Source organism: Camelus dromedarius, chromosome 1 (assembly GCF_036321535.1).
Source record: "Camelus dromedarius isolate mCamDro1 chromosome 1, mCamDro1.pat, whole genome shotgun sequence".
Classification (NCBI taxonomy): domain Eukaryota; kingdom Metazoa; phylum Chordata; class Mammalia; order Artiodactyla; family Camelidae; genus Camelus; species Camelus dromedarius.
In genome coordinates, this window is record NC_087436.1 from 35,392,487 (window position 1) to 35,407,488 (window position 15,002).

The 15,002-nt window shown below is 35.8% G+C and overlaps 1 non-coding gene across 1 annotated transcript; it reads left to right on the forward strand.

Annotated features, from left to right (window-relative positions):
- The first annotated feature begins 14,506 nt into the window (after nucleotides 1-14,506).
- On the forward strand, nucleotides 14,507-14,579 carry TRNAA-UGC (transfer RNA alanine (anticodon UGC)). The gene has a single exon. It is a non-coding gene; the product is annotated as a tRNA-Ala (tRNA).
- The last annotated feature ends 423 nt before the right edge of the window (nucleotides 14,580-15,002 follow it).

The following is a 15,002-nucleotide window of genomic DNA, read 5'->3' on the forward strand; positions in this document are numbered from 1 at the left end:
AGCCTAAGTCACAGGTCCTTCTACCAAGAGCCCCGTGACACAGTAAATAGAAAACAAGCAGAGAGGTGCCAGAAGACTGGGGTCCTTTGTCTGGCTTCCATTTAGGACTAACATTGAAACATGCATGACAAATTAACTTTAATCTTAATCTTAAAGATTTCCCCAATCTGGTTGCTTGACTTGGTATCCATTTCAAATTCTGATTTTCTGAAATAAATGAAGTCCACACCAAGCCCTAAGACATGTCTGTGGAATGAAATTGGTATTTATTAATAATAGCTTTTGTTATCTAATTGAGATCATCAAAAAAATTTAAAATCATCTTCCAGAATTCTTGTTTCTTTGTACATTACCAACTAAACCTTTAAAAGAACAGAGGAGTATTCTTTGGGTTTTTAATTTAGGGCATGTAGTGACATGATCTTGTATTTTGATGGTTTATTCTTATTTTATAAATAATAAGGAAACATAAATTGTATTCAGTTATAATAATTGATAATTTATCCATTTCAAGTCTTTACACAGTAAAATAAAGTTATATAATTGTATTAATTGGCATTACAATATTCTACTGAAAATATTTCTCCCTCATCTCCTATGGGCCTTCCCCAACACACATGACTACCGACCCAAAGAAGTATAACAGCAAGAAAAAAATTACTGTTTCGTTTTCTAAAACCTACTACAAAATTCAAATTTTTCTCAGTATCTGTCACTCACTGTATAATTTTAAGAATTAATAAATCAAAAATTATGCTATGGAATATTGTATCTTCTATATGAATTAGTATTTTAAATTGGCTTATTTTATTTGTTGATTTGTAGGTATAATTAACATATTGTGGATATACTTATTCAGATACGTGTGCTGTTAATATTCTTCCCATGTGTGGCATGTCTGTTGATTTTCTTAGCAATGTTTTTGTTGAGCATAATTTTTAAATTTATCTTTTTCTTAAAGTTAGTAGGTTTTTGTTCTTTGTTTGTTTGTTGAAGAAATATTTGCCTTTCCCAAGGTCACAAAGATACTCTCCTACATTTTTGTCTATAAGATCTATGGTTGTGAATTTTATGTTTAGATTTATTAACCATCTCAAAAAACCAGGGGGTAAGAAGTTAGACAGCAGTTTTCCCATATTGATATACAGTTGTTCTGGCAACATTTGTTTAAAGTCCTATTCTTTTTTTTTATTAGTTATTTATTATTTATCTGGTACCTTTTCCCAAAAGTCAAATGACCACCTATCTGGTAGTTTATTTCTGGCCTCTACTCCATATCAATGCCAGTACCACACTCTATTGATTAACACATGTATACAGTAGGTCTTAAAATAAAATAGGGTGAGTACTTTTACTTTGTGTTTCCTTTATCAGACTTGTTCTGGCTATTCTAGATCAGGTCTTAGAAGCTGCTTCTAGCTGCCTTCCATGTGGCCTCTCCATAGGCAGTTCATGACATAGCTGTTAACTTCTCCAAGACCAGTAGGAGAATCTTTCCAGTATATGCTGGCAAGGCAGAGTGACCTCATTAAGAGAAAGGCGTCTCATCACTTTTGCCATCTTTTATTGGTTAGAAGCTAGTCTTAGTTTCTGCTCAGACTCAAAGGGAGGAGATAATACAGGGCACAGTGCATTGGGTTTAACTTAGGTTGTGTCTGCCACAACATTTTACGTTAAATTTATTCTTGAGCATTGTATAATTTCTGATGCTACAGAAAATGATAGTTTTATGCTTTCATTTTCTAATTTTTGGTTGCAAATATATAAAATATCATTGATTTTTGTGTTTAGAATGTGTATCCTGTGAACTTTCTATATTCACTTATTAGTTCTAGCACTTTTTTTGTAGATTCCATAGGGGTTTCTATGTAAGCAGTCATGTCATCTGCAAATAACATAATTCTACTTCATCTTTTCCTATTTTTATGTCTGTTCTTTATTTTTTTTTCCATTCTGTACTTTCTAGAACATTTACTGCAATGTTGAATGGGAATGGTGAGAATGGGCATCCTTCACCTCTTCCTGATCCTTGGAGAAAAGTTTTCACTATTTCAACATTGTGTGTATTAGATGTTGTTTTTTTGTTTTTGTTTTTGTTTTTCACAGATTCCCTTTATCAAGCTAAGGAAGCTCCTTCAACTCCTTCCATTGTTGGAAGAACATTTTTCACTGTAAAATTGTTGAATTTTGTCTCACCTTTTTTCTGCTTATACTTCATAGAATGACAAACTTTTCTTGCTAAAACCTGCTCATATTGCATATTCTTGAGCTAAATAAAAGATTATTGTTTTAAACTATTAATTTGGGGGTGGTTGATTATGCAGCAGTAGATAATTGGAAGGTTTGGGTGCCCAGATGTGGGTGCTATCATAATAAAAATCTGATGTATATGTCCTTGGTTTGGGGGCATGCTGTGTCAATACAGGAACTTAGTGTTTTAGGAGAAGCAAGTTTAGTATGTTCCAGCCACTGAGTAAAGCCCAGTGCAGCCATAACAGAGTGGGTGAGGGGGATGGGTTGGAGATGGTGCTGCAGAGGTAAGCGGGGCCAGATCACATAGAGTATTTGAGGCAATGTAGAGTTTAAATTTCATTCTTCTCACAATGGCAAGCCATCGGGAAGGTTTTCCATCAGAGAACTGATGAGATCTAGTTAAAGTTTTGAAAAAGACACTATTAAAAAGCTGCCATTTAATAATGAGTTATAAGAGTAGACAAACAGAGACTAATTAGAAGGCAGTCTATGTAATCCAGGTATGAAATGATGGAGTCTAGGACTAGAGTGTTGAGGCAGGAGGAGATGGGAAATGGTAACTTTATTTTAAGCATGTTAATAAAGGCATACTTTCCTGCATTCCATATGTGCTCCTCTATTATGCAGTGTTCTCTTTAGGAATATCCACACAAGTAAATGTAAGTAAACTCTTTAAGACCTCAATTGCTTACAATCATGTTTCTACTTTTCTTTGCCCAACAGAAAGCTCATGGCCAAATTTGTGGCTCAACCTTAGGAAGTTATAACATGTATATCTGTGCACTATTTTTCCCATTGCTCTCATTCATTTCTTATTTCTATCATTGTTTTCTCCAGCCTGATTTTTATTTTGCTTTAAATTGCCCAGATTTAGATTTAGATTGCCCATTGCTTAAAGTGGACTCAAATTCTGTATGGAATCCAGTGATATACAAACATGTGTATTAAGTAACTTTAAATATATGAGTCTAGAAACCATGGAAGAGAAACTTGGTTGAGATTGGCCCGGGCTATGCTGGACCCACTAGTTTGCCACCTGTTTTCTTGAAATAGTCCCAAACATGGGAGCTGATCTGCCCCTCTCACATGAAGACAGTTTGGTAGCAGGCATGACTCTGGACCTGGGCAGTAGCTATTAGTTACTGTCCTAATATAGCTTCTTTTCTTTATCCCTTAACCTTCCTTAGACCCTGGTAAAAATTAGATTTGGTCTGAATATGTGGGAAATTACAGAAGAGGGGACTACCCCAGGGGATAGCAGTGTTTCTTTCTCTAAAACTGAGATGGTGGTCACTCTGGTGATGGAAGATAGGTTTTCCAGCAAATGCCAGACTCACAAGAGGGACTAGTTAGTTAGCTACCTAAAAGGATGGTCGAGCAAGATGGCAGGAGAATAGCTGGTTGGAAGTCTGTTTTTGAGTATAGATAATGCCAGAGCCTAAGGACTTCTCAGATCTAACTAGGGGATGTTTTATGGGATTAACATCTGACAACAATAAAACTAGTAAATGTTCAGATCACAGTAACTTAGATTAGACACAAAGAAGAAAGACAAGAGGGAGGAGGGAGCAAAGAGAAGAAGGAGAGGTTGGAAGGGGAGAAAGAGAGGTAGGTGCAAATCTATCTGTACCTATGTACACTACCCTGTGTATAAGCACTCCTCTCTTTTGTAGATGTTTCCGTGTGTTTTTTCCTGTATATTTTTCCCAAATGGATGCTAGCCTAGATATTTCAGAGTGAATTATGACTTTTTCTGCATTTAAATCCATAACCCTGCCCTTGCAGTTTATACCTGAGAAACATAGACCTATTTAGAATAGGATGACATGATCGCCCACCCTAAGGTCATTGTTCTTTTTTGAAGAGGCAGCCTTTGAAATAAACAAATTAGTAAAGCAAAACACAGATACTTTCATCTGCCAGATCCAATGTAGTAATTTAATAGCCATGAGATTATTTAAATAAGTAAAGTCTGTAAAAATATCATTATAAAGCCATTAGTTTCAGCATTTACTTAGAAAGTAATATTGACTCCGACAGAAACAATGATCTGGGATTTGTTTGGAAATTATGTTCTCATTCATGGGAAAAAGTTTTGCCTAGTGCCTGGTATAAGCAAAGAATTAAAAAAGCATAAGAATCAATGATGATTTACCAGTTAGTGTTATAGATATTTCACAAGTATATACCACACTTATTTCTGTGTAGATACTTATGCCTTTATTTTTCCTCCTCCAGTAGACAATCCCCTTTCTTTAAAGAAAAACTTATGTTCTAGCACTACCATGACTAAGATCTTTATGAATTTTTCAACCTCAGTTGAGATTTATCTCTTCTGAACACCACACAATCCTTAGGCCACAGTAGAGGCTTTAATTATATCCTTTTCATATAGCATTTATTGTTCATATGAGTTTGTTATATCTTCCCCCAGTGTTGCTGAAATATCTGCGATGATGACACCCAGGTCTTGGGAGATCTTAATGAGCTATGTAGAAGATAAGCCTATACACTATTACAAAAATTAAATGCTATTTTAAGACTTTTTTAAAATCCAGAATACCAATGCATATATTGTATTTTTTTAAAGCTATCAAAGATACCAACATACTCAAAGTAAAGGAACCAACCAGTCTCCCCAAAACAACAACAATGATGATAATGACAGTTACTGTTTGTTGAGTGCTTACTATGGCACACACCGCTTAGCACGTCATATAGATTAGCTCACACAGTCCTCACGACAGCCCATGACTTGGTTACTATTATGACTTTTGATATTAGGCACACCTACTTGGAAATTCATATCATCATCAGGTAACTTTAAAATTAGTTTAAAAGGATACGTAACTGCAACATGAACTGTAATACCCTGATGTCAGTATGGCATCCTCTTTCCATGGGGAGAGACAGGATGACATGACCCAGTCTCTTTCCTTGATCATTATTATTTCCTTACTTCCTCTGAATTTGAGCTTTGTTAGGTCTTCTTTTCCTAATTCCTTTAGATGGTAAGTCAGGTTGTTTATTTGAGGATTTTTTTGTTTCTTGAAAAAGGCCTGTATTGCTATAAACTTACCTCTTAGAACTATTTTTGCTAAATTCCGTAGATTTCGGAAAGGTGTGTTTGCATTTTCATTTGTCTCAAGATATTTTCTGATTTCCTCTTTGATTTCTTCACTGATCCATTGTTTTTTTAGTAGCATATTGTTTAGTTTCCATATGTTTGTGCTTTTCCCATTTTTCTTTCTGTAATTAATTTCTAGTTTCATACCATTGTGGTTGGAAAAAATGCTTGATATAATTTCTATCCTCTTAAATTTGTTGAGAGTTGCCTTGTGACCTTGCATGGGATCTCTCCTGGAGTATGTTCCATATGCACTTGAAAAGAATGTGTATTCTGCTGTTTTGGAATGGAATGTCCCGTAGCCATCTATTAAGTCCAGCTGGTCTTATTGTGTCATTTAAGACCACTGTAGCCTTACTGGATGATCTGACCATTGATGTAAGTGGGGTGTTAAAGGCCCTTCTACTATTATTGTGCTATTGTCAATTTCTCCCTTTATGTTCTGTTATTATTTGCTTTATAGATTTAGGTGTGCTTGCACTGGGTGTATATATGTTAACGTATCCTCTTCTTGTATTGATCCTTTTATTATTATATAATGCCCTTTGCCTTTTGTTATAGACTTTGTTTTAAAGTCTATTTTGCCTGATATATTTTCCCCCACTTTCTTGCCATTTCTGTTTGTGTGAACTATCTTTTTCCATCCCCTTGCTTTCAGTCTATATGTGTCTTTAGCTCTGAAGTGAGTGTCATATAAGCAGCGTATAGATGGATCTTGTTTTTTAATCCAATCAGCTGCACAGATTGGGACTGCCCCTGATGTGCTGCCTGTGTAAGAGCCAGCGGTGATCACCCCTGCCGTGCTCAAAAGCCAACCCAGGTCTGAGTTGCCTTGGCATCACATGGCAAGCTCTCTTCCTGGTTGTTGCAGACTTCAGTGTGCAGTGCAGAGCTGCAATCTAAAATAAGCAAGACTGGAGCATTCACTCATCTCAGGCTGGGGCATGCACTGGGGTGTTCATGGGAAATTGGGCAGTTTGCAATCTACCCTCTCTACCCTGCCTCAGGAGCAAGCCAGCACTAAAGCACTCCTCACAACTGGAGTCAAAGCTTCCCACAGCCCTCCTGTTAGTCCCAGTGGCCTTCCAACCAGCCAAGGGGGCTTGTCTGCTTGTCTTTCCTGTGTCAACCCCAGGACTGGAGCAACCAATATGTGGCTCATATTGCTCAATCCCCAGGGCAAATCTCCACCCATGTTTCTTCCCTTTTCATCTGATGTCTCCTCCAGGGGCACAGGCCCAGACCCGATCACTTCTCTTCCTTTCCTATCTGATTCTGTGAGGATCTTTCTTACAGCCTTGGTTTTTGCCAGTCTCCAGTTAGTTTTCTGTGAGAATTTCTTCACATGTAGATGTAGTTTTGATGTGTTTATGGAGGGAGATGGGTTCCACATCCTTTTTACTCTGCCATCTTGATCAATCTCCATAATGTATTTTAAAGACCTGTGAAATGCAAAACTTGGGGACTCTTTGGTACAATAGAAAGTGCATGTGCTTGGTAGTCATACAAGATGGGACTTAACTCCCAACTCTGTTACTTACTATTTGGATGACTTTGTTTAATAACTTAACAACTCTGATTTTTAATTTTATCACACCCAAAATGGGCTTATTAGTGACTACCTCAGAAAGTTCTTGTAAAGATTGTGTGAAATTGTATTTTCAATGCACTTAGCATGGGCTTGTCACTTAGGCAACCAAGACTATTATTGTTGTAGTTGTTGGTTGGGTGGAATAATGGTAGCAAAGATAGTAATATTAACAATTGTGCCTTTTTTTACTATTGCTGTGGGAAAAAAGCAAAACTTTTTGTTACTAGTCACATGGAGAATTACAGAAACAAAAACTTCATATAACAGTCATTCTCAATAGTGTACTTTTCTTTGTCAGTTACTGCTATGGCCAATCACTTTTGCATACATAGATGGATTGTGACTTCTGATTAACTCTTTCCAAATAAATTCAACTCATATCAAGAGATTAAGCTAACTCATATGTGATTAAGCTAAAACATATGTGATGTTGGTTTCTGCTCTCAGTGCAGTTTTAAACTGTTAAACCCACACCAGCTGCTTTCATAAACCAGCAGTCCTAATCACCCAGTATCACTCCTGAAGGCACGTTAGATTTAGAAGGAATGTGATAACCAGCATGAATTTTAGATTTTAAGCAGATTTATTTCAGTTTCTAATCAAACTCATCCCCAGCATTTCCCACTCTTGGGCAAAGAAATTTAAAGCAAAGAAAATTGAGCTCAAAGAACTAACAGATAAAAAATTTTATGCTGACCATACCAAATCATATCCTTCATTTCTACTTATGTACAAAACTCCTCAAAATGATTGTCTTATCATCTCCATAGTTTAAATAATTTTTTAAAATGATCTTCCCCTCGTTCAAAATAGAAACATGACAAAAATCAAGGAAATACCTTACAGCTTGCAATTTCCTTGAGATTTCTTATAAATAACTGAAATAATTCATTTGAGTCTAAAGATGGGAACAGTAATATACACTGTCTTCTAAGATTTCATCCCAAAATAATACATCTAAGTTAAAACTTACTGTGTTGTAAGCACTACTTTCCAAGAGCTTAACATGTATTAACTCATTTAAAGCACATAGTAATTCTAAGAGAGAGATGATATTATTATACCCCGTTTTTTTCCTCATTTTTCAGATGAGAAAACTAGGACATACAGGCTTAAGTATTTTGAAATGTGGTAAATATTAAAGCCAAGATTCAAATCCAACAGTTTGTCTCCTTGACCCCTCACTCTTAATGCTTATTTTATAATGGTTTAAAAATTACAGATATTAAGAATGACATTCAGGGATTATTTTAATATAAAAGATATCCAAGTGATTTTAAATCTCATTTTATTTTTTGTATATCAACAAGGTAGCTAAAAAATCACAGAGTTAACAGTCCCGCTAACAGATGGTACAAACAAAGCTGCTCTTTAACAAAGTAACTTGAGCCTATCTTAAAATTTCAACTTTTTTGTTTCACTCCTTTTGTCCTCACCTTTTTCTTTTCTTTCCTGTCTTTTCAAAGGGTTTTTAAAGTGCCTGTTTCAATTTTTTTCCATGTTCCTACTCTTAATTGTCATCTTGTACATGAGGGTTTTCAGTTGGTATGGATGTATGCTGTTATTTGCTTCTGGAAATTTTATTACTTGATTTCTCTTAGTTTATTTCCTTTCTACAGTGTGTTTCAATTATCTCCTTCTCAATAAGTATGTTTGTATAGCTAGTTTAGATTTACTGGTGAATCTTAGAATGTCTAAATGAGTCACCCAGTTCATCATCCCAGAAAAAGTACAAGATATTGAAAGAAGAAGAGATCCTCTACTTGCTGCTTTTCTGAATCGCTCCATCTGCACCCTCACCTCTGACTTCAGTCCTACCCCATGTGAGGGAATGTGCTGATTAGAGTTTCATCTATCTTTTAAAGTTCACATACAGGAAAGAAGAAATACTTTATGTATGTGTATTGCTGTTTTAACCTGAATATTCAAAAATACCTGGCTAATGCATACACTAGACTCAGGTTTAAAATTCTCTGGTTAAATATATACAATATCCAAGGAAAAACTAATCAAGGGAAGAGTTCAATCCAAAAGAAAGATCACATGAGGATGGACATGCCTAAGTGTGAAAATGCCAGATCTTTCCTTATAATACAAAATGACAGCATGCAAAAGCCTTTACTGATTTTCAGCTGTTAAATTCATTATCTTACATAATGGGCTTTCCAGGTAAATCAGCAGAGGGATGTAAAATTGCATAAATTTGTTCACCAGGTTGTAAATGTGCCAGAGTAGCTGTTTTTCAGGTATTCGAGTTGACCCAATAGCTGAATGCTCACTTGTGTTAGTAGGTAATAAAATACTCACGGCTGGACCTCCTTCTGGTCAGGTGCCAAGCTAATTATCTATTACCTGATATTATCCAGGAGTCCTCTTTATGTACTTCTGGTGCAAGCAGGTAAACTACTTAATCCTTCCTCCAAATACACTAATCTGAAACTAGTCTAGATAAAAATAAAAGTGAATAATAACCATAATTTTAAAGTAAATCACCAAATAAGTTCACTGACATAAGTCTTGAGGCATTGCTAGTGATCCAGTGGAATGTTCCTTCTGTCATTTCTTATACTTGGAAGCAATCTATTGAAAGAGGTGAGAACAAAACAAGGCTAACTGATCCATCAACATGATTACTGACAAAAGAAGAAAACAGGTTTTCCAATGTTGTGTTCTCACTTTATTACAGAAGAAAAAATGGCTCAAGATTACATAATTGGGAATGAAGGAACCAGGAAGAGATCTGAATCACTATGACTTATTGGTTTTTTACAACCCTTATTGCACTGAATAGCTGCTTCTTTTTATATCATATTGAGTACTGCTATGTTTAAGCCATTATAAAATCACAAAGTTGAACTGTGGAAATGGCTCTAAGTAGACATTATGATCTGGATACCTATTACAAACAGTATTTATGCAGAAGGAAGAAATTCTTAAGAGATCTGAATAAGCCTGTCATTCGTTTGCTTACTTATTACTGAACATACATGAGCACTATTTCCTTTCTTTATAAGTGTATTAAATTTGGAAGAAACTAGTACTGGAAGTATACTATAAGATACACTCATAATAATTACAACAGTAGACTTCAAGGCAGTGTCTATGAGAGGCTTTGGTGTGCTTGGATTATACTAAACAAACCCTGAACAAACAAGAATAAGATTCTTATGGATGTGTCGCTTTGTTGTAGCTCCTCGTGGCCCATCTAAAGTGCTTATAAGCAGGTGAATTTTACATCTTCCTGAATTAAACATGTTATTCTGTTTTAAATACATTATTTGTTTCTATTGTACAAGTACTACTTGATTTGCCATGTTTAATTTTTTAGTATCTTAAACATGTATTGATTTAATTCTAAACACCAAGTATTATTATACAATACTTCCATTACTCTAGACTGCAAGTAATCCCCCTAATGATTCAGTTGAACTGGAGATTTGAAAAATAAAAACAGACTTAAAGGCATTAAGAGAGTGATAGAATGATAACTTTAACTCATAAAAGGGTACCAATTTCACCAATTTACTTAGCTAAGTGATATCTAAGACTAGAAAATAATATTTAAGATTAATTTTATTTTTGTGAGTTTGTTTTATTTTTAATGTAGTTTTATCAATACAAATTTTCTGTTAGAATAGCAGGAATAAAAAATGCCTATTATTGAGTAAATCCTAGTTACACTCTTAAATTGAAAATGTCATTTAAATTTAAGTGTAATTTAATAAATATTTATAGAGACACTGTTGAAGACACATGCTCGGAAGTTGATGGTAGGAGATGGCTTATAAAAAAAAAGTCATAATAATCCAGTTTTTAAAAAAATAGAAAATCATGTACTTTTATGATTGTTTCAGGATGTAAATTTCAGTTGTATGTTAATTCATTTATCCAATGTTTATTGAATACCACCTCTCCTTCAGGCTGTGTAGGCACTGGGGTCTCTAACAGTGAATTGAACCCAGAATAGTGCACTACACAAGTAAAGTTAGGTCTGCACACAGTACAAAAATGGCATGAGAAGCATTTAAAAGTAAACCCAAGAGAGCTGAAGTCAGGAAAGAGGAAATATCTGGCTAGGGGCATCAGCTCTTCCTGAAGGAGGAAGCATTTAATTTCGAGCTTGAAGGATGGCTAAGATTTCAACAATTAAAGGGAGGAGGGCTTTCCTCAGAGTTATAATTAACAGTATGTGCAAAGGCAGGAGGTAAGAACTCAGGAAGTATGCAAGAAGAGGTAGCATGGGGGATTTTCTGGCTGTGATATTGTGTATTAACCCATACTATCATTTATACTTCTCAGACGAGATGATGGGTTGAGTGATTTCTAAGCAATTAGGAAATTTGAGATCCTTTTTCTCTTCTTCTTGGTAAATTGTTTCCCTGTTTTTTTGTTTTTCTTTTTTTCATTCTCAGTAGCATATTAGTAAGAACCAATTCCATTCTTGTTCTGCTCTGATCCATTTCTGTATGGCAGCAGCCAGAGATTCTTTAAAATGCAGATGTGAGGATGTCACTCCTCTGCTTAAAACTCATCAATGTTTTCTCCTTTTACAGTTCCTGAAATAAAATAAAATAAAGGAAAAGAAAGAAAATAAAATCTAACAAAGTATTGTCTGACTCAGAGCCTCTGAAGAAGTTCTTCCCTCCACCAAAAAAACTTTTCCTCCCAATTTGCCACACTAGTTATGATTTATCATCATTAGAAATCAATAAATGTCAGTTTCTTCCCTGATTCATCTAACCTAAATGAAGTTTTCTTTTAATTCTCTCTTGTGGGGCTCCTAATCCTTTTCTTTTTTCCATTACTTATCACAACTTGTAACTGTTTGTCACTTACATGTTTACTTATATCATGATACTCAATACCCGTTCCCAGATCTTCTATCCAAGTAGAGTAGAAGCTCCATTAAAAAGGCATCATTTTATAATATATATAAAATAGATAAGCAACAAATTTATACTGTATAGCACAGGGAAATATATTCAATATCTTGTAGTAACTTACGATAAAAAAGAATATGAAAACAAATATATGTATGTTCATGTATGACTGAAGCATTGTGCTGAACACCAGAAATTGACACAACATTGTAAACTGACTACACTTCAATAAATATTTATATATATATATATATGTATACCCCAAAATAAAGGCATCATTTTAGGTGTGATTTACCATTGTGGACCCAATACCCAGTGTACCATCTGAAGGTAAGATGGTATGCAACAAACATTGGTTGAATAAATCACTTTACATATCCTGAAATCCTTTTTCATATTCTGAAGCATAAAAGTACATGATTTCTTTAAGTGGTTTATTATGATTCCTGTTTTCATTAAAATCTAAGCCAGAATTATTACTTGCAATTAAAGGGAGAAAATATTTCTTGAGTATCAAACTCTCTGTCAAAGTAAGTTTAGCATGTTGATTTGATGAGCAATATTCTTTTTATATTCAGCTTCAATTTCCCAAGCATCTGGGCATCCAGCAGAAAGTCTTTAAAGTTATAACAATACATTTCCTTCTGCAGCTCTGGAAAGCAGAATACACACACACACACACACACACACACACACACACACACACAGCTCTCTAAGTATGAAGGTTGGCATTCCACTTGGTTGTTAGTCTTACAGCCACAGAAAATGGAAATGAAGGGCCACAGAGAAGAAAGTGAAAGTAGGTAAGGAAGGTAAATGCTAGATTCCATTTCAGCTATTCCTGAATCATATTAAATTATGGAACCAGAGTAGCTGAATCTCATCGAAAGCTAGGAATTATATAGTGTGGCAGATCGGATTTTCCAAAAATCGATCCTGTCTTCCATTCTCATTTATAACGTGACCTTTACTCTGATCAAAAAGTGGGGTCTATGAACCGCTTCATTAAATAAGGGTGGGCTTCACACTCACTTGGAACCAACAGAATGAGACCCACGATAAGCTGCATTACTTGCGAGGCTAGGTCAGAAAAGGTCGTCCCGTTTCTACATACATTCATATTACAACCCGGCCACAGAAGGAAAGTGATGAAAATGAGGTAAAGATCATCTCCCGGGTTCTCACATTTTTCTTTTTCTTCTATAACATGTTCTTGGCTAAAGAGATGAAACTTTCCCCCCCTTTCTCCATCATCACTTTCCAGATTTCATCATTTCAAAGCAGCCTTGCCTTTGAGTCTTCCCAGCTGAGGCCCCAGGCAGTATGGAGCAGAGTCAAGCCTTCCAAATTCCTGACCCACACAATTCATGAGCATAATAAAATGGTTGTCGTCTTACATCGCTAAATAAGGGGTGGTTTATTAGACAGACAAATTTTACTGTTTAGCATGACATACAAATCTCTTATGATTTAAATTACCTTTATAGTGCCATTTATTTTTTAGCCAAACTCACCTTGGTCATAAAAAGTCAAAGTTATCGTACTTGTTCTTTGGTTGAGACTTCTGTTTTCATCTCTGCAGCATCATCTAACTTGAGCTTGCTCCTCACAAGAGATGGCGTCTAACCCAAAAACTCAGCTCCAAAGTTAGGGGCTGCTGCCTGTGGGCACGTATCACGGAGTGATAACTATGCGTTTTTCTGATTTAAGTACTTTTCAGATTTATCCTCTGTGCACTACTGGAGACCATACTTTTCACTCCAGAAAATCTTAGGGCTAACATCTCGCTGAAATAAAACTAGGCTTGCTCAGCTTAGAGGGTATTGATTCTGGTCTGTTTAGCTAAACTTTTCCTTTCTGGATGGGTGGTGCTTCCTTGCCTTACATGACTCATTTTTCCATAATATCTAAAGTATTTTAAGTTTAGTAGGCTGTCATAGGTGACACGGCTCATACGGGGATTACAGAGCAGAAGCAAACCTGTACACTGAGCCTCCCTTCTTTTCAGGTCCCTCCCAGTGGCCAACTCTGCTCAGAACTACTCCAACCCACCTTGTTCAGCAGGTTCCTCAGCCCTTCTAATTGGAACCTTGCCTGAACATGACAACCAGTTCCTATGTCCTTCTCTCCAGCCCTGGCGTCTGCAGTTTTGCCTAGTTGGATTACTTGATATATTTATCCATCCACTTACGAAAGTAAGAAAACCATCTTGTTTCTTTAACAGATGTGGATTTGCTTACGATCACTAGATCTGTTTCTTTATCTGTGAAAGAGTTAGACTAGATATGCCATAGTTTCTACCTCGATAGAACTCATGCACTTGGAGTTCTGAGCCAGCAAGCACGCTGAGGCTACCACGCTGTTCTAAAGCCAAGCCACATGGAGAGACCAATTAACAGGCGCTCTGGTTGCCCGTCTTGGTTTTCCAGTCCTCCCTACCCAGAGACCAAATATTTGAATGAACAAGCCTTCAGATGATTCCAGCTTCTACTCCTCAAGGCAGTCCTAAAAATTGAATCTGATCATGACTCTCAATTTTTTCTGTTGAATAACCTTAACCTTTAGGATTTTCCAATGATATGTGCTCTAGAGTCATGTAGAATTATAAGCATACCAAACACAAAATTATCTGTACCATATTAAACTTGCACTGGGGGAGGGTATAGCTCAGTGGTAAAGTGCGTGCCTTGCATGCACAAGGTCCTGGGTTCAATCCCCAGTATCTCTGTTAATAAATAAATAAATAAATAAACACAATTACTGCCCCCCCCCAAAGACCTGATGAAATAAACTTGCAGTCAGCATCGTATTCAATTTGCAGGTGAATTTTTTGCATGGGTTCTGTCTTTGTGCATGTAACTTGCACTTTAGTAGCAATAAATAAAGCCATAAACATGCAATGAATAATTTTTCATTAGTTGTTATTGGAATCATGGCTTAAAGTTACTTCATTTTTAATTATCCATTGAATTTTTTATTTATAATCATTCTTAAAATTCTCCACCCAGTCAGGTTGAGACATGCCTCATGTAAAGGGCTAAACTCAGGCAAGACAGAATCAATTATCTGTTCAGTTTCAAACTCCAAAAACAATCTTTTGAAGCTCATTTTAGGTATAAAAAATGTGAAAGATATGACTTCCAGCTGTAAG